Source organism: Tamandua tetradactyla, chromosome 8 (assembly GCF_023851605.1).
Source record: "Tamandua tetradactyla isolate mTamTet1 chromosome 8, mTamTet1.pri, whole genome shotgun sequence".
In the NCBI taxonomy this organism is placed as follows: domain Eukaryota; kingdom Metazoa; phylum Chordata; class Mammalia; order Pilosa; family Myrmecophagidae; genus Tamandua; species Tamandua tetradactyla.
In genome coordinates this window covers 27,299,749-27,319,812 of record NC_135334.1, presented here as the reverse complement: position 1 = coordinate 27,319,812, position 20,064 = coordinate 27,299,749, and positions in this window count along the sequence as shown.

Here is a 20,064-nt window from a genome sequence, read left to right as displayed (position 1 = left end):
AGGGATAGGTCCTGGAAAAGACAGTCAGGTTGGCTGAGGTGCTACATCATGGGCAACCAGAGGGACCACAAATACTCAGCAGGCAAAGGTCAAGACAGGTTATTTTCCAATTTTTGAGGGCAAGCTGTAGCCAGTGAAATGCCCTGGGTTTGGTTTTCCCATTTTAGATCCCTGAGGAAAGGTCAAATTTGCTGATTTTGATCTTTTTTCAAAGTCCTGTTCCCCAGGACAGTGGCTCTCAACCCTGGCAGTACAATGAAATCCCATGAAGAATTTGTTATTAAAACACTCATCACCTGGCCCTATCTGAAACCTCTGGGAGCAATACATGTTCAAATGGAGCAGGGTTGGGGGGATGACTAAAGTCTGTATTGTTACCTTGGTGGTTCTGATGTAGGCAACCTAGCATCAGTCTGAAGAAGCACTGTCTCAGCTAGCTTCCTAGTCTTCTTTAGGCCCATGCAGTGGCAGCAGAGAGTAGGAGAGAGAAATTTGTCACAAAATATTTATTTTTTAATTCACTGACCAGTTTCCCTGCATGCCCTTCCAGGTATGTGTCATTACCTTGAACAGAATTACATCCTCTTCTTAAAGAGAGCTATATTTCTCCATCAGCTGCTACACGACCAAAATTTCACCATAAGAGTTCCTTTGTGTTAAACTGAGGCATTGTGTCTCCAGTGTCAAGCACAGTATCTGGTCCATAGTAGGCCTATCAGTCAGAATAGACCAGATTATGCTGCAGTAGAAAGCAATTCCCAAGTAGCCTCCTCAGAAGGCATCCTGAAGGGCCTAGAAATGGCTCTCACTCAGCCTCCTCCTTTTATGCTCCTTCCCTAACTAGACTCCACTAAGAAGGAAACTTGACCTTTCCTTGTCAAATGGAAATCATCAGTATCTTGGGGTAGCCCTGGCCTGCTCCAAATTCCTCACCTTCCATACAGTCATTCAAATTAGAGATCTCTCCAATCTAACCCTCTCTTACAGCTCCAGTCACATCCTAGCCATCTACCAGCATCTTCCCCAGAATTACTGCAACAGTCACCTGACTGATCTCCTGTCTCCAGTCTGTTCCATTCTAATCAATCTGTTCATATACTTTAAAGTTCAGCTATCAACATGGAAGAGTAAAATAAATGAAATAGGCCCTTCTCTTTTCCATCCTGCTGCCAAGTTACATTTCCAAGAGCAAACTTTAATGCATTTAAAAGCCTCCATGGATCCCCATAGCCTCTAGGATAAAATTAATCATTCATTCAATTGGTAAGAGTTTTTGGTTCCTACCAAGTGCCAGGAAATGTTCTAGTTTCTAGAGTTACTAGATTCTGGAGTAATGAACAAGGCAAGCAGAGCCCCTATTGTCAAGTAGCTTCTTGTCCAGCTCAGCCAAGCAGACAATTAGAGTGCAGTCTCGGGAGCAGTTTACTTGGACCCAAGGTTCCTTAGGATAGTACATAAGGTTCTTTCCAAGTTTAACTAACATACTTATCTCATTTTTTTTCTTTCTCTTGAGCCCCCTCCCATAAACCAGCCACTTGTTGCTAGACTATCCCCAGTGTAAACCACCACAACTTTACTCTTGCTGTTCCCTATTCTAGAAATGCCCTTCCCTCTTTAAATAATTAATTATTTTAGTCCATTAGTCAGTCCATATATATTTATTGAGGACTACATGCCAGGCACTTGGCCAAAACTGAAGATACAATGGTGAGCAAAACCAGACCAGATTATGCTGCAGTAGAAAGCAACTCCCAAGTAGCCTCCTCAGAAGGCATCCTGAAGGGCCTAGAAATGACTCTCACTCAGCCTCCTCCTTTTATGCTCCTTCCCTAACTAGAAAGCATCCCTGCCCTAAAGAGTCTACTCTCTAATGAAAAGAGACATACACAAATCAAATGATGGCATAAAGAATGCAAATTTATAACTCTTATAAAGTACTATGAAAAAGAGGTACAAGGTGCTAATGAGAGCATGTAACAGGGAAGTATTACTGATTTTGAAAACTCCCAAGAAAGGGACAATTCACCTAGAAATTGAGAGGCACAAAAGCAATCTAGGCAGAGGAATCAGGCAAATTCCCTGTGGCAGAAGAAAGCATAGCGTCTCCAAGGAATTGAAAGAAGCCAGTGAAGCCAAAGGCAGCTAGTGAAGAGAAGAGGCCCACAATGATATGGAGCAGCAGGTGGGTCAGATTAGGCAGAGCTTTTAGAGCATAAAGATTGGTACTTATCCCCAGAGCAATCAACTGCAACCATTTCTTTAAAGCAGCCCAGGGATGAGTCTGACCATGGTACTGTGGGATCAACAATTCAATCCTGACCAAAAGGGGGAAAAGAAGTATAACTAATAAAGTATCAGTGGCTGAGAGAGTTCAAATAGAGTCAAGAGGCTACTCTGGGGGTTACTTTTATGCAAGCTGCAGTTAGACATTGCTACCTAGCATAACTTGCCAAACCCCAACCAAAACCATTCCTGCCAATCCTAAAGAATACTAAGGGCAATATATAAGATTCTACAAAAGTTTCATGCACTAGGGTAACTTTCTAGAAACTTACAACTTTCAGATGTTTCCCTGGATCAGATAAGTCCTGAAATGCAGAAGGGCCAGCCTCTCCAGAACATCCGTTAGTTCCATATCTCTACCCCATATTACTGACAGCCCCTTCCAACATGAAAAAGTTAGACTGGCCATAGACCAAATATCCCTAAAGAGTGGGATAGACCAGAGTGATTTGAACAGTGAATAAAGATGTGGTTGCAAAGTCCCCTTGGGGGAATGGCGAGAAAGGGGGAAAATTCAACTTCCCCATTTGGAGAATTCCTGATATTCTCACAAGCAGTGGAGACAACCAAATCAATAGGCTGGGCCCTCAATCTTAGGGTTTGCTCCTATGAAACTTATCCCCACAAAGGATAGGCTAAGCCTACTTAAAATTAGGCCTAAAAGTCACCCCCAGAGAACCTCTTTTGTTGCTCAGATGTGGCCTATCTGTCTCTCAACCAATACGGCAAGGAAACTCACTGCCCTCCCCTTCTCTATGTGGGACATGACTCCCAAGGGTGTAAACCTCCCTGGCAACATGGGACAGAAATCCCAGAATGAGCTGGGACTCAGCATCAAGGGATTGAGAAAACCTTCTTGACTGAAAGGGGGAAGAGAGAAATGAGACAAAATAAAGTGTCAATGGCTGAGGGATTTCAAACAAAGTCAAAAGGTTATCCTGGAAGTTATTCTTACGCATTATATAAACATCCCCCTTTTAGTTTAAGGTGAATAAGAGAGGCTAGAGAGAAGTGTCTGAAACTGTAGCACTGTGTTCCAATAGCCATGTTTCTTGAAGATGAATGGGTAGTGATGTAGCTTTTGCAATGTGACTATGTGATTGTGAAAACCTTGTGTCTGATGCTCCTTTTATCTACAGTATGGACAGATGAGTAAAATATATGGATTAAAAATAAATAAATAATAGGGGGAACAAATGTTTAAAAAAAAAGATGGATACATGGGGAAAATGTACCTATTGCAAACTATGGACTATGGTTAGCAATAATATTTTAATATTCTTTCATTAATCATAAACAAATGTAACACACCAATACTATGGGTCAATGGGTGGCTGGGGGGGGCAGGATAAAGGGTATGGGAGGATTTGGGTTTTATTTTTTATTTTTATTTCCTTTCTGGATAATGAAAATGTTCCAAAATTGATCATGGGGATGTATGCACAACTATGTGATGATACTGAAAGCCAGTGATTATATATGGTGTGTGAGTGTATCTCAGAAAAACTGTATTTTTAAAAAATGGCAAAAAAAAAAAAAGTGGTAAATATCTGATGGTGATGGTGGTGTTATACAGAGAAGGTAGGGTTTAACAGACAAGTATGATTGCTGAATCATTATATCGATATTTCTTTTAGGTTACAGTATCTTAGAGTAGCTAGAAGTAAAAACCTAAAATTGTGCAATTGCAACCCATACCAAACTCTGAAATCTGTTCTACAACTAATTACTGTGTTGTGCTTTGAAATTTATTGCTTTTTTATATAAATGTTATTTTTCACATAAAAGAAAAGAAAAGCTGATTGTGACGATAAAAAAATATTTATTCCTTCTAGCCTCCTATATTCTGGAACAGCTAGAAGGAAAAGTCTGAGAGGATGGTATGGTAGCCCATGAGAAGCTCTGGGATCTGTCCTGTACCTACTTGTTGAAAAGTGCTTTGAAACTATTGCTTTTTTCTTTCTTTGCTTTGTATGATTATATTATACAATTAAAAAAAAAAAAGCAGCCCAGGGACACAGTCAGGTTGCCACCATACTTTAAGGCCCAGGTTAAATGCCCCTTTGCCTTCCCTGACACCCCAGGCAGCACAAGCACTGTTTAGCCCCTCTAGTGGAGCAGGCACCATGTCATGGTAGGTGATAAAGCTCTTCACTTGGTGGTAAACTCCTAAAAACAGGACCTTGTCTTCTTCAGCTTTGTACCCCGAGCAGCATATTGTGTTTATCATGTAGTGAGTGCTCATTAAAAGTCTGTTAAATCAATCTATTAACATACGCTGATGCCAGTCTATTTTTGTTTTTTCCTCCCTCATCCCTCTGAGTTAAGAAAATTCCACCGTACTGCCTTGGTTCAGTCTCTCATCATCTCTTGCCTTCTAAACAATCTCCCTGCCTCCCTTCCCTAATCCTTAATACAGTCAAGATACCTTCCTAAACCAAGGTCAGATGAGGCTGCTCTGCTCCTTATACAAAGCTTCACTGACTCCCCAGTGCCAGCAGGATCAAAATCAAAATCTTTAGGCTAATATTCAATGTGTATCATGAACCAATCTCAAACTAATATTTTTGGCCTCATGTTTCTTTGCAGCCCTTCTTCCCTGTACCCTACATTCCAAGCGCAATCAAACTCCTAGAATGTTCCTCAAACACACCATTCACCCCCACCACCTGCCTCTGCCTAGGCCATGCTCTCAGCCTAGAATGTTTTCCTAATTAGAAATGACTGGTGCATCAAGACACAGCTCAATTGCCAACCCATCCCAAAACTTCTCCCCTAATCCCTAAAATCCAGAATCAATGACTTATTTTTACATAGTTATATTTATTCTTCACACCTCGTCCAGTAACGGGCAGGTAATAGTCCTCAATCAAATAAAAAATCAACCACATTCTATCCTTGCCTGCATCCTGCCTGTGCCAGCCGCAGAGGCAGTGATGCAAAGTGGGAGGGATGAGAAAGGCAGCTCTCATTCCCACAAGGGAGCATGCATTCCCATGACAAAAGGGAATCCAAGGTCTTCCTTATTCAAATATTCTGACTACAGATGACCCAAGTTGTATTCTAGGAAACCATTTCTAAACTTACAAAGAACCACCTGATGTTACTGGACTATTTCTCAAAAGAGAGAAAATATGAAGTTACACTTTACATACTATAAATAAATTGTTCAACAAAATTGCTCATTTTTTAAAGCCGTTCGTTACATTGTTCAAAAGTCATTTACTTCTAGAGCTATTTAATTGGTTTCTAAAGACTTAAACTTAGGAAATACTCAGCTGAATATGGACTATAAGAACAATTCCCCATAAGGTGAATCACAGTGTCAATATTAGATGTCAAGAGCATATATCATCTGCTCTAATTAAGACACGATGGAGTAGTAAAAAAATATCAATCATGTGGTTGATTAAAAATAACTTCCTAAACATCTGCGCTTGGTCTGTAATAGCTGTCTAACACTTTAACTCAATGTTTAATAACTGACATGAGGGTAAAACCTTTGTGATTCAGAGAAAATAAATCACTCTCCCCATGCACAACCTTCTGTGATACTGACTTTTTAACCTACTAGTCTTTTGTTTATTCTCTAAGACTGACTTTCATCAATCATCCAGAAGCTTATTAAATGCCTAAAGGCATACAGTGCAGGGCTGGGCATTGCACTAAAAGGTATAGAAACCATCCTCTGTTCCCCTGGAATTCACAATCTAACTCAGACATGCATATGCAGAGCGTAGGGACAATGAAACAATCTCAGTAATACATCATAGGGCAAATATAATAAATACAAAATCACAATTTTCTTCATTCTTACACTAACTTGTGAGGGTACAGCTCCTTTGAAATTCCTTCTGTCTTCACAACCATCCAGAGAGATAAACAAGGCAGAGATTTCTACTTCCATGTGATTAGTGAGCACACTGAGATGAGACAGGCTAAATGATTTGCGCAAGTACACACTGGTCAGTTTCGGGGCAAAAATGGAATTCAATCCAGGTCTTCTAACTTCAAGCCTAGAGCTCTCTCCCTTTCTCCATAGCTGATTCCCTTAGACCAGGGAAGAATAGTGAGATGTTCAAGGTCAGTGCTCCTTGGGGTGAAAGGCGGGTCAGTGTATAACTGGAGTGGTGGCGAGGGACAGGGAGAGGTTTAAGGACCTGTGGCCAGTTTGGATGGGTGGGGTGGAAGCAGCTGACAAATCCAACGATCAGTTCATAAAGGCTTTGTAGTGAAGGGTTTTTTTCAAGAATCTTTTAAATGATGAGAGAGAACTGAATTTGATACATTGCAAGATAAGGAAAAAGGGGAATGAAGCAATAGGGCCTTGACTTTTATTCTAGTTGCTATTAAAATTCAAAAGACACACCCAGGGTAGAAAATCCTAGGTGCCCCGTCAACCTTCTCGTTCCCTGCCAAAACAGGAGCAAGGTCTCTAGGACCTGAGGCTGCATCAGGGATGCCCGGAATTAACGATAAGCTCTATCCTTCTCAACTCTGTTCTCTGACAGTCTGTGAGCCACACTTACTAAGCAGCTGCTGCACTACCATGGCTAATTAAATTAGAGCCTACTGAATGCTTTATTGACCTGAAGCTCTCTCCCGTGAGCAGGCCCACTTTGAAGGTGACTATGTTCATGGCTATTAGCTAACCCATGAAACAAAATGGACAAAAACAACAAGGGCAACAGGAAAAGTCCCATCAAGGTAAACAAAATGTCTAAAGCACAGTTCCTTGGATGTGAGACCTGTAGGAGACTTGTAGGAAGAGTTATGAGAGGCAGAAAGATGAATGCATGGGAAGGACTTTGTGTGAGAAAAATGAAAAGAGCTCTGGATTCAAACAAACCTGGGTTGGGCAAGACGTTTAATCTCTTTGTGCCTCAATTCCTCATCTGTAAAACAGGAACACTATCTTCCTCCTTGGGGTGTCTTTAGGATTAAATAGGAAAACATGTTGTCTTAAGCTTATGCGATCCAGCTATCACACGGCTCCTCAGCAACCAGGCTCACAAGCCACCAGTCTAAACTCTGACCACCTAGCAAATACTGATGATAATGAGCACAAGTCACTTTTACAAAATAACTATGAAATGCCTATTAGACTGACAACGCTGCAAGCTTTCTGGGATTCTGTGAATGTTATGATAAATGCTTTCATATTAAGTTCTTTCTGAGACATTGAATTTATCACACACTTGCTCTTTCTCTCTGTCTCTCTTCCTGACTGGAGATCTCAGCTTAATGGTCAGAAGTTCCTCTCCTTCATTTTGCCTGCCAGATTTGGGGCAGGAAGAGAGGGTTCATTCAGCAGTTTCCAGGACCTTCCTCTCACTACCTCACTCTCACATTCATGTCTACATATAGTTATTTGGATTTTGAGAAGGAAAAAAAAATGCACCTTTACTTGTCTTTTTGTTGCCTGGTAGATGCTTGTTAGCTAATCCCTTCCTATTGAACCAAACCATCCCACTTTCATCCAAAAATAATGATCAGAATAATGAAACAAAATGGAAATCACCTCTAGTAACAGTAATGATAAAGAAATACAATAAAGTTCTATTGATTTACAATTATTGGGAAATTGGCTGTTTTGGTTAATTGCCTTTTTGGGGGGCGGGGGTGGGCGGGTGGAGGGAGGACATGGGCAGGCACCGGGAATCGAACCTGGGTCTCCAGCATGGCAAGTGAGAATTCTGCCACTGAACCACTGTCGCACTGCCCTGTCTATTTTATTTTAAAGTTACCCTATCAAAACCAAAGAACTCTCAAAGAATTAGAATGCAAAGCAAACATGCCAGACTCCAAGTACATTGGGTTGATATGATCTTTACTGAATCAGAAGTCTTGCAGAATTTGGCAGCATTTCAGGGCTTCATTTTCTGCTGAAGTGTACCAATAACAAAAATTGGAGGTGATTTGTGCCTCCAGGTGGTAATTAATTCTAAGCATATAGGTTTTTACACATTTATAACAATACAAGGTATCCACAACACAGCCAAGGAAAGACACTCTTCTGGAACCCCCCTAAAATCCTTCCCCTGTTGGAGGTCTCCTGGGTTATTTACAAGGATTCTCCATATTAAGCTGCCAAGGTATCTCCTCTTTGCTCCTTATCTTGGTCTTGTTGCTGCACATTATCTGGGCCTGACTTCAAATCCGTCCTGAGTACTTATTAAGCATAGCTCAGCTTCATAACAAGGGAAGCATTAGATACCACTCTTCCCTTGAGGGACTTCCAATTTAGTTGGAGAACTGCCTATGTAATTAAACTCTAAATTGGGTGTGTGCAGCTAGAAGTGCTAAACTCTGGGAGTTAGCGTTTCTATGTGCCAAGCCCTGTACTGCCCGTTTTGCACAGATTACCTCATTTCATCCCCGCAACTCCATGAGGTCAGTCATATTATCATCCCCATTTTACAAATGAGGAGTCTGAGAGAGAATGAATAACTTTTCCTAAGTCACAGAAGTAAATAAATGTAGATTTGGGTATCAAACTCAGGACAGTGGGACTCCAGAGCGCACAGAGGCACTCCACCCCTCCAATCCTGCCTCGGACACCCTCCCTCTTATCCAAAAGCCTGTAGGCCAGCTGGCCACAGCAAAGACTCTGTAAAGGATCAGAAGTAGCCCCCTTCCACCCTTTCTTCCTCTTCCCTGTTTATCCCCATATATCCCACCAACACCACCTACCAATCACTCCTCCCAAGATAAGGTAAAATAACAAAATAGAGAACTGAGAACAGGGGCTTCTCAGAAACCCTTTTCTTTTACTCTGAAGCAAACTCTGAGAGGAAATACACTTCATTGCAAATCAACAAAAGGGGGTGTTGACTGTCTCTTCTTCACAGAAGAATAATATTACCCTCTCAATGAGAGTGACTTTGTCTTTATGTAATACAGGTCTGTTTCTCCTCTGACAAAATTACTCCTTCCTTTTTATTGTTTTGCTGGCATAAATTAGTAAAAGGCAAACAAACAAACAAAAAACAGAAAGTCAAAATTCGGTTGAGTTTTCAGGGACCCACGTTAAATTCTAATAGGTTGACAGGAAGTGAAGGTTAAACAACCAGCACTTGGGGCAAGGAGAAACAAAAAGAAATAGAAATAATACTGTCATACACACATGCTACAGAACCATCCAGCCAAATGGAAGAGATGGCCAGTGTTTTTCTGCAATGAAGAAGAACTTGGCACAGGGATACAAGGGATTTCACTCTACCATAAATCTGCTGGAGGTCCCACTCTGCTAAAAATTAGAATTTCCAATGTGTTTTGTAATTGCTTTGCTAATAATTGCTTTTCAGAAAGTCAAGGAAGAAAAGAGGGTAGCTTTTTATCCAAAACATTAGTTAGAGAGCAATTGAAAATTTCACAAGAAGAAAGGAGTGGCCTAGAAACAGGCCCTGGCTTTTGGAAAGCATATTTCAAAGAACACAGAAAAATGCCAGAAATTATCTCATGGCCATAGACTTTACAGGAAAGACATGAGACTATGAATGAAGGCTGAGGAGAGGCTTTAAAAATGGAATGTCTGGTCATATAATAAAATATGATGATGAAATACAAAGCAGGAGTGTGGCTGGGAATGGAAACCAGCAATGAGTTCCACATAACAACATCCAGGAAAACAAACAACAGAGGGAAGTAAATAGGCCCTTCATAAGCTAAAAAGTAAGAATGGCTGGACCTGGAGCACGTATCAGGAAGATCAAAGCCCAGAATGCGCTGAAGTTTAGGGAGAACATTATTTAAGGGGCTGGGGGTGAGGAGGTGGGAGGCAGGTGGAGTCAATGAAAGAAAAGGATCAAGAAAGAGGAGGATTATGCTTTGGAGTTGATGACATGATGTTAAAAAAGAAACAAAAGGAAGAAAGCTGAATAGCTCAAATTGTTTCCGTATTCAAATTATCTTTAATCGGGAAAGGACAGAACAAACGTGATTGAGAGAGAAATGAAACCTAAGATAGCTGAAAAAATAGGAAAAGAAAACCCAATTTTAAATGAGCTCACAATTCTATACCCATATGAATTATACACCATGGGACTTACAAATAAAAGAAACTGCAGATCTAATCACAAAACCATGTTACTTAGTCCTTGAGTTGAACAGATGTTCTAATGTTCAAAAAGGGGCTAAAGGATCTACTGCTACTTCAGACCAACATGATTGATGTCAATTTTACGAAAGATTCCAGAATAGATCACAAGTTGGTGAGCAAAAAGTCCTTGTGTTTTAATTGTAAGTAATAATATTGCTACAGAAATGACAAACTGTTTAGACTATGTATTTAGGAACAGAAGTTAGTATTTAAATTTTATAAAATTTATAACAAAGTTTATCTGGCATAATGTTATATATAATTTATATCATATTGCATGGTAATCAAGCAAAAATGGAGCCTGCCATGCAAATGAAGACAATCAAAATATTTTTAAAGCTGCATTCTAAAGTCAGGGAATGGTGAAAGGGAGATAGAAGCCAGCCAGTGCTGCTTCAGTTCCCATGTCACTCCACCTGGACAAATCTCAAGGGCGGGGACTGCCCTTCCTCATATCAAGCTAGTCCCAGGACTCCAGCAGCACCCAGTCCTAGTGCCAGTAGCTGGAACTGGGTAACTAACCGTGTCTTCTGGGATTCCCTGTGAAATGACACAGGAGAAGTAGATTCTAAGGGGGCCAGGGATATCCTCTCTAATAAACAGTCTGTAAGAGGAAAATCTTTTTCCTGGTAGCTTTTAAACAATCAGTAACTACGAGATTGGATTAGCTGGAGTGAGTTGCTGAGGAGGAGGGAAGGAGGAGTCAAAAGGGGAGTGGAAGCATGAATAAATTGCTGGTTGTATTTTCTGTGTTTTGTTATTTAATACCCAGTACTTAGGGAATGGGAGTGTAGTGGATATAAAGATGGGCCTGAGTGGAGAATTGAGGGTGGGGGGAAGAGGGAAGGTGAAGAGCAGCTAGAGGACAGAGGGCAGAGGAGAGGGGAATAACAAGAGCTGAAAGAAGGATACAAAAAGAGAAAGCTTCAAAAGGAACAAAATTTATACTTGGCATGAACCCTGAGTGTGAATCCTAGCTTTGTCTTTCACTAGCTCTGTGACCACAGCTAAATTACATAACTTCTCTGCATCTCAATTTCCTCAAATAGAAATTAGAGATAATACTTACCCTTTGATGTGGTTGGGAAGATTAAATTAGAGGACATGTGAAAAAAATAAGCCTTTATCTTGCACACAGAAGAGTCTCAATAAATGTTGTCTATTATTAGTATTTCTTCAAAATGTCCAATGCAAGGTTCATATTTCATTCCTAGTAAGAGTGGCACTGAGCTATAGTAGAAAGAGCATGGAATTTGGAGTCAATCCTGGCTCTGACACTTTTTATCTAACGACTTGGGCAGCTTACTTAACATATTAGCCATTTAGAGCTGCCCAACAAATTACCCCAAAACCTAGAAACTTAAAGCAATACTTACTCAGGAAGTTGGGTGTGGCTGAACTGGGTCCTCCGTCTCTGGGTCTCTCGCAGGCAGCAATCATAGTGTCACCCAGGGCTGCAGTCATCTCCAGCTCCTCTGGGGAAAGATCCACTTCCAAGTTCAGTCATGTGGTTGTGGGCTGTTTGACTGAGGTCTCAGGTCCTTGCTGGCTGTTGCCTGGAAGGTCTCCCTCAGTTCCTTGCCACATGGGCCTCTCCCTAGCGCAGTTCACAAAATGGCAACTGGCTTCCCTCAGTGAACAATCAAGAGGAGGGAGAGAAAGATTATGAGGAAGATGGGAGTCACAGTCTTTCATGATTTATCTCAGAAGTGACACCCCAACACTTTTTCCAAGCTCTCTATTGAGCTTCTGTTTTCTTACCTATTAAGGGGAAGTGATAAATCTTTCTTTCAAGGTTATAAGAATTAAATGAACTAAGTATTTAAGTACAGCACACACTAGATACTCAACAGATTAAAACTGCATTAGTATTAATATTCCTCTCCTCCTATTTTCCCAGTAACAAAATTAAAACAGTGTTATTCCAAGGCATAGTGTCTTTGGGATACCCTGGACTTATGTGTATGAACTACAGTGAATTCACAGCAATTGTTTTGTTCTAGAAAAGAAGTTCCTTATGTTATATATTGTACTTTTTGAGGAGATATAGGCACATAGCTAAATGGAAACAATATTTGTGGCATTAAGGGAAATAAAGAAGTGTTCAATAGAAGGCAGTGTGGAATAAGTAAGAACGTTATGTCAGGCCAACTTCATTTGCTTTCTTAATAGCGTCACTAGACTAATAGACTATGGGATTGCCACAGGCATAACAAAGCTGGATTCTGATAGAGCATGTGACAAACCTCTAAAAATATTTTTGAGAATAAAATGGAGAAATGTGGTTGGATGATTATACTTTTACATGGGTTATAGCTACTTGAATAACAGTTCAATGTGAACTCATAAGGAAACTTCTAGTAACTAGCCACAGCATTTTCAGACCATCTTCTTCAACAAATTGATAACGTGAATGAAGAGTGACTCATCTAATTTGCAAAGAAAACAAAATGTGGAAGAATAATTAGAGCTAAGCCAAAACTTCAAAGAAGAACTCAAAAACTAAAAGTATATACTGAAATTAACAAGATGAAAGGCCACATAGTTACATGTAGAGTAATGGATTAGCATTTTTAAAAATTAAGATCTCTGTCATGACAATGATTCATGTGAAAATAAAAGGCCTGGGTGTTTTAGTTAACTGCATGCAGACATGAGGGAAAACATCTTCAAATCAGGGAGGCCGTGCCTCCATGGTGCCATGCTTATCACGGCTGCAACCAAAGTCGAATTCCGGATGATGTCTTTAGGAAGAACACTGACAAGTGAAAGAGTGAAAGAAGATAAGTGAAAGCTCCAAGGACATCATAAGAGCTCAGCAGTGATGATTTGAAGGTGTTGAGTGACTGTAACCAGGAGAAAAAAAACAAACACGAAGAAACTGCAGATGTTCAGCCTGGAAAAGAGGATACTTGAAGGAGCACTCTAACAGCTATCTTCAAGTATCCAAAGGGCTATTGCTGGGGAGAGGAACAGAAAGACATATGATGACACTCCAGAAGTCAGAATTGGGACAAATAAGTAGAAGTTGAAGAATACAATCTTGTCTTAGAGAAGACTTCTTTCATAATTTGGTGGCCATGGAGCATACATTTAGAAATGGAGCGCACTGCCTCACAAGACTGCCTATTTGATGGCTGGGCTACTCTATAAAGTGCTGTGGAGAGAAACTTACATTGAGTGTGAAGATGCTTTCCAACTCTGAGAGGCTATGAATCTCTTCAAGAACTCCCTAAGTCTTGTAGATCACTGTTTTCAAACTGCAGGTTACCCATCACTATGGTTTATGAAATCAATTCAGTGATTCACAACCAGCATCAAAAAAAAAAAAAAAATAGGTTGGAAAATGCTGCATCTATTGCATTAGGAGGGTTAGTATTGTGTTACAAAACTTTCGTTTGTGGTATGGATAAAAACACAAATATTTTATTTTTGTGTGCATTTTTGTATGTGAACTAATTTGTGATGGAAAATGCATTTCTTAAGGGTCTTGGGGAAAAAAATTGAAAACAACTGTTCCAGATGTTGCCTTTCTATTTCCAAGATAATATAACTAGCCCTGCTGGACTACTCTGTTCAGAGGACTCGGCTGTGCTGCTAGGATCTCCGCCACCAAGTATTACCCATGGGTCTACTTCTCTGATTCATCCATTCTTACTTCTTTGGTGATCTCATCCAGTGTCATAGCTTTAAATACCATCTGTTTCTTGACAACTCCCAACTTGAAATCTCCAGTACATACTTCTCTCCTGAATACTAGACTCATATCCAGTTGCTGACCCAACATCTCCATTTAGATATCCATGGACATCTCAAACTTGACATATCAAAACTTCCTGAACTATTCATCTTTCCTTCCAATTCTGCTCCCCCTATAATCTTTCCATTTAATTTGATAGCAAATCCATCTTTTCAGGCTAAAATCCTTGGAATCATCCTTGACACCTCTTTTTCTTTCATATCCCAGAGCTAATTCATCAGGAAATCCTGAGGTAGAGACTAGCTAGATGTTCACCAAACTCTTTTCTCCTTCTCCCTAGACATACAGTGAGACATTTCACAGCCTCATTTCACCCCCAGCCTTTATAGTCTGCTGGGATTATATGACTGAGTTTAGTAATGGAATGTGGTGGCCTGGACTATTAAAAATCTCCCTTGCATGATCCTCCATTCTTTTTCCCCATCTGCCAGCCGAATGGAGAGGATTCCAAGCCCCAAGAGGAGGGTGCAAACACGAGGTAGAAGGTACTTGATGACCATATAGCAGGCTGCTGAACCAGGAGACCAATCACAGATTGGCTTGTTGACATGAACGAAGAAGTGAACTTTTCTGGGTTTAGAACATTGTGAATTCAGGGTTTACCTGATCCAGCCATTAGTGTTACTCTAACTGTTTAAAGGTAGGCTCTGGCTTCAAAATACATCCAGAATCTGACCACTGCTACCACCCTGTCTAAGCCACCATCATCTTCCACCTGTAATGTTGCTAAATATCTTCTAACTGTTCTCCCTTCTTCTAAATACATCCCAGTATTCTCAACGAAGAGTAAGACAGATTGGGTCTAGCCACTTCTCTGTTCAAAACCTACCAGTGATTATGGTTATGTTAAAAAAGGAAAAGGCACACTCATCCTTTAGAATACATTTAAGTATTTATGGGTCGAATGACATGTTGTCTGGCATCTATTTCAAAACTCCAATGTGTGTTTAGGGGAGAGGAGGTGGGAGGGAGGAGTACAGGTGAAACAAGATTGGGTACAAAGGGGCTTACTATGTTATTCTATTTTTATATACATCCTTTTTTTTTTAAGGTTTTTTATTATTACTATTTTTAAAGTTACTCTTTCCCACTTGACTCAGAGGGAAAAAACCAGAATCCTTGCACTGGTCTACAAAGTCCTATACAATCTTGACTCCTCCTCTCCATTACTTCTGTAGCCTCTTTTCATTCTATTCTCTCCCTTGTTCTTTGCTATTTCTTGAGTTCAGCAGGGATATTCCTTCCACCTGGGCTTTGCAATGGCTGGTCTCTCTGCTTAAAGTTGTCTCCATCCAGGTATCCACATAGCTTATTAAACTTCTCAATGAGATATACCGTGACTATCTTACTTAGAACTGCAGCTCAACCCTTTTTCCCTTGCTGATATGGAGCTCCTAATTGTCATCATTCTACATTAATTTTTTTCAATAGCACTTATTATCTTCAAACAAACCATATAATGTGCTCACTTTATGTCTATTATTTGTCTTTCTCTTGTCACTAAAATTTAAATTACAAGAATGACAGGGAATTCTTTGTTTGGACTTTATTTTTGTTCAGTGACTAGAACAATGCCTGGCATCCAATAAATGCCCAATAAGTGTAAGTGGAATGAATGTAGGAAGTTTTAGAACTACTTCAAAACCTGAGACAAGGGAGGGGAGAGGTATCTTTTGTCTTGGTACTAGTCTCTTCTTTAATAACTGGAGAAGCTAATACCCATCTACTCCCGCCCTACTCTTTTGCACTAAACAAGAAATCTAGGGCATCAGATTTCTGAGGAGGAGTGAAGAACTTAAACATAGCTCATCAGAATTATTGCTCTCCTCCCCAACCTCCAGGCAGAGATTTCATAACTTGGTTTTGAGACATCTAAGGCTATCTCCAGGTATATCTTGTAATAACACAAAATTCTTAACCAAATTCCTCATGACAAAGTGAAAAATTTCTGTCTAAACCATGTGGTAATTGAAAAAAATTCTCAAAATTGGGTCTTTGTCATCCAGGAGTCTTAGGAAACTTTAGACTTTGGCAAAATACATATTTTTAGGAAGAAGTTATCACAAAATGAGTATTCCAGATCACTTCAATGATTAGAAATTATGTGGGCATCAAAACGCAATTTAAGACTAGAAGAGAAAAGAGAAGGAGAGGATATCACCATGGGAAGTGAGGAAGAGATGCAGCCAAGGTATCCAAAGAATCACTAGCAGCCAACACCAGGTTATACCAACTCTACTCCAGAAGGAAGCAAGCCTTCTAGCCTAAAAACCTGAGTTCATTCAGATAATAGAGGGAGATGCTTCAGGGTTCCTTTCCCACACAGAAGAACAACCAGCAAGAACTGGCAGAAACATCTTTCTCAAAGCTCCAGAAAATACGTAAAGGATTTTAGTAACAGGGTGGGCACCAAAGCAAGAAAAAAGCTAAAAGCTACTTGTAAGCAGTGGGATCTTGCCACATCCTGGCTGGCACTTCCCCAACCCTCACTGGCTCTGTGGGGAATCAGCCTGCACTCCCATTGCAGATCCCTGGGGTCATGGTTCCAGAGGGAACAGAGTAACCTTCATACTGGGAGCATGTAAGTCTGGCCCAATCTGTCTCGTGGTGGTCCAGGGGACTCACTGACTCAGAAAGTGCCCTTCACATAAAAGGCAACTCAGAGAACTCTCCTACAAAATGCTGTGGGAGAGCAGTGAAGTGGCTGCCCAGGGCAAGTCATTGCTTGCTGTAGGACTGTGAGGAAACTAGTTCCTAGGGAAAAGGGGACATTTGGAACCTGTAAAGGAGGAATTTCTAGAGTCATGTGTGCATGCCTAAGACAAGATGCATGCAGAGAGGATCAGGGAGCCTATCTTTGCTTTGGCCTAGAGCTATTCTCTAAAGTCATCGTATGGATAAGCCCTATAGGAGAACTCTTGCAAAGGTCAATCTGGAGAGACTGGAAAGGTCTTTTCTTTTTTTTTTTTTCTACCCTTCCCTTTCCTTTTCTTTTTCTTGTAGTTTCTGGCATTCAAGAAAGGCTTTGTAATAATATTAACTGGATACAAGCTTAAAGAACAGATGTCTCAGTGTCTAAATTCCAGTGATAACACATTAAAATATCAAAATGTCCAGGTTTCAAGAAAAGACTACAAATCGTATAAAGAAATAGTAAGTGATGGCCCAGGAAAAGGAGAAGATTAAGGTATTAGAAACCATCAATGAGGAGGATCAGACCTGGCATATTCCAGAAGAAGACTTTTTAAAAAACTGTCCTGGGGTGCAAAGGTAGTCCAGTGGTAGAATTCTTGCCTGCCATGCAGGGGACCCAGGTTCAATTCCCAGCCTGTGTGCTTCCCCCCAACATAAAAATTCACTAACCAGTGTTGCAATGATGGGATACTCACATGGAAAAAGAATGAAATGTGACCCCTACCACACAGCATACAAAAGAAATATTCTCAAAAGGTGAAAGGAAAACCTGAATAAAGAACAACAGGAAATCAGGAAAATGATAGATGAACACAAAGAGAGTATCACCAGAGATAGAAATTGTGAAAAGGAACCATACAGAGCTGAAGACTACAAAAACAAAAATTTAAAATTCTCTAGAGGGGTTCAACAGCAGCTTGGAGCTGGCAGAAGAATCAGTGACTTGAAAACAATTGAAATCATCCAGTCTGAGTAGCAAAAAGAAGAATGAAGAAAAGTAAAAAGAGCCTGTGGGACATCAGACATACCAATATAAATGTTGTAGGAGTCTCAGAAGGAAAAGAAAGAGAGAAATGATTAGAGAAAATATCTGGAGAAATAATGGCTAAAGATCTCCTAGGTTTAACAAAGGGCATGAATATACACATGTAGGATGCTCAGTGAGCTACAGATGGGATGGAACTAAGTAAACCCACACCACACCATGTTGTAATTGGACTGTTGAACAGCAAAGATGAAGAGAGAATTCTGGAGGTTACGGGAGAGAATCCACGTGTCACATAGGGAAGCCTCAATAAGATGGAGTGCTGATTTCTCATTGGAAACTGGAGGCAGGAGGGCAGTAGGAAGACATATATAAAGTGCTGAAAGCAGAAAACTGCCAACAAAGAATTCTATAGCTGGCAAAACTGTCTTTCAAAAATAAGAGATTAAGACATTCCCAGATGAACAAAAGCTGAGGGAATTCATCACCACTTAACTGGCCCTACAAGAGATGCTAATGAAGTTGAAAGGAAAGGACAATAGACAATAGATTTAAGCCACCTAAAGAAATCTCAGGTAAGGATAACAATGTAGGTAAATATAAATGCCAGCACTACTGAATTTTTGGTTTGTGCTTCCACTTTTTACTTCCTGTAGGATCTAAAAAGCAAATACATAAAATGGAAAGATAAATTAGTGGTTTTGTACTCATAATGTATAAGATGTAATTTGTGACAAGAACTGCATAACAATGGCAAGACAGAGGGGTATAGGAACATAGTTCACGTACACTATTGAAGTTGGTATCAAAGCAAATGAGACTGTTATAAGAGCCAGGATGTTAAATTTAGACCCCATGGTAACTACAAAGAAAATATGGGAGAATAGGCAAACTCATAGAGACAGAGATTAAAGTACAGATTGCTGGGAGTGGAGGTGGGCAGGAGGAAAGGAGATTTAACTCATAATAGATGTAGGGTTTCTGTTTGGGGAAATGGGAAAGTTTTAGTAATGGAAAGTAGTGAAGGTACTGCAATGTTGTGTGATTAACCCCACTGAAAGGTGTGCTTGGGAGAGGATGAAATGGGAAAGTTGATATTATACAAAGGTTTCCACAATTAAAAAAGAAAGAAAGCAACTAAGAAGACACTGACAAATACAATACATGATCTTGGATGAAGTCTAGCAAAGGAAGAGAAAAGTTTCAAAGGGACATTGTTGGGACATATGAAAAAATTGGAATATAGACTAGTTCTATATTAATACAAATTTCTTGAACTCAGTAACTTGCATTTAAGGTAGTTACATAAGTGAATATCCTTGTTCTGAGGAAATGTATATGACTGTATTAATTGTTCAAGGAGCATGATATACACAACCTACAGAAAATGAATTGATAGATATTTAGATAGACAGATGAGAGAGAGGGAGGGTGGGAGGGAGAGAGAGTGGGAATATGATACAGCAAATATGGCAAAATGTTAAAATTGCTGGATCTGGGTAACTGGGGCAGGGGGTCAGGAATAAGGGGATGTTGGAGTTCTCTGTATGGTTTTTGTATTACTTTTGTAACTGTTTTGTAAGTTTGAAAGTATTTCAAAATAAAAAGTTATGTTTTAATTCAATTTAGAAAGACCACTTTTACCATCTTTTTTTAGGAGATAATTTCCAATAAGCTTTTCCCTTCCTGAATTTACAGCTACCCCCCCCCCCCCCTTGGTAAGAAGTTACTCCCATACATATTTTCATTTATTTATGGCACAAACTAGATATGGACCTCTGACAAACTTCTTTGGGCAAGTATTTTTATGTTCACAAAAATACCCTAAGGTGAGTGTGTTTATATGTGCCACTGAGTACTTTCAGAAGAGACAAAAACTTGGGAAGTCCAACAAAAGTTGAAGAATCATTGCCTGAGTGATACAAGTATCCGTGCAACAGTGGGAATGGGACTTCCACACTCTTAACAATGTTTTTAACCAAAGACAATACTGTTCAATCTACTCATGAATGATTGCTCAGTGAGTCTGAGGAAATCCAGAGTCTGGATTTCCTGGGCTGAACAAAGCGAAAATGTAAGCCCAGGGTAAAATGGAGGTTACTTGGCTTCCATTCCACAGGCCATCCCTACGGGGCTTGCAGCGCTCCTAGGCCTGAGGAAAGAGTGCCATCTGGAGGATCTCCATTTTTAGAGTGGAATCTTCTTGCAAAATTGTGACCACAGAACAGGTCACCAACAATT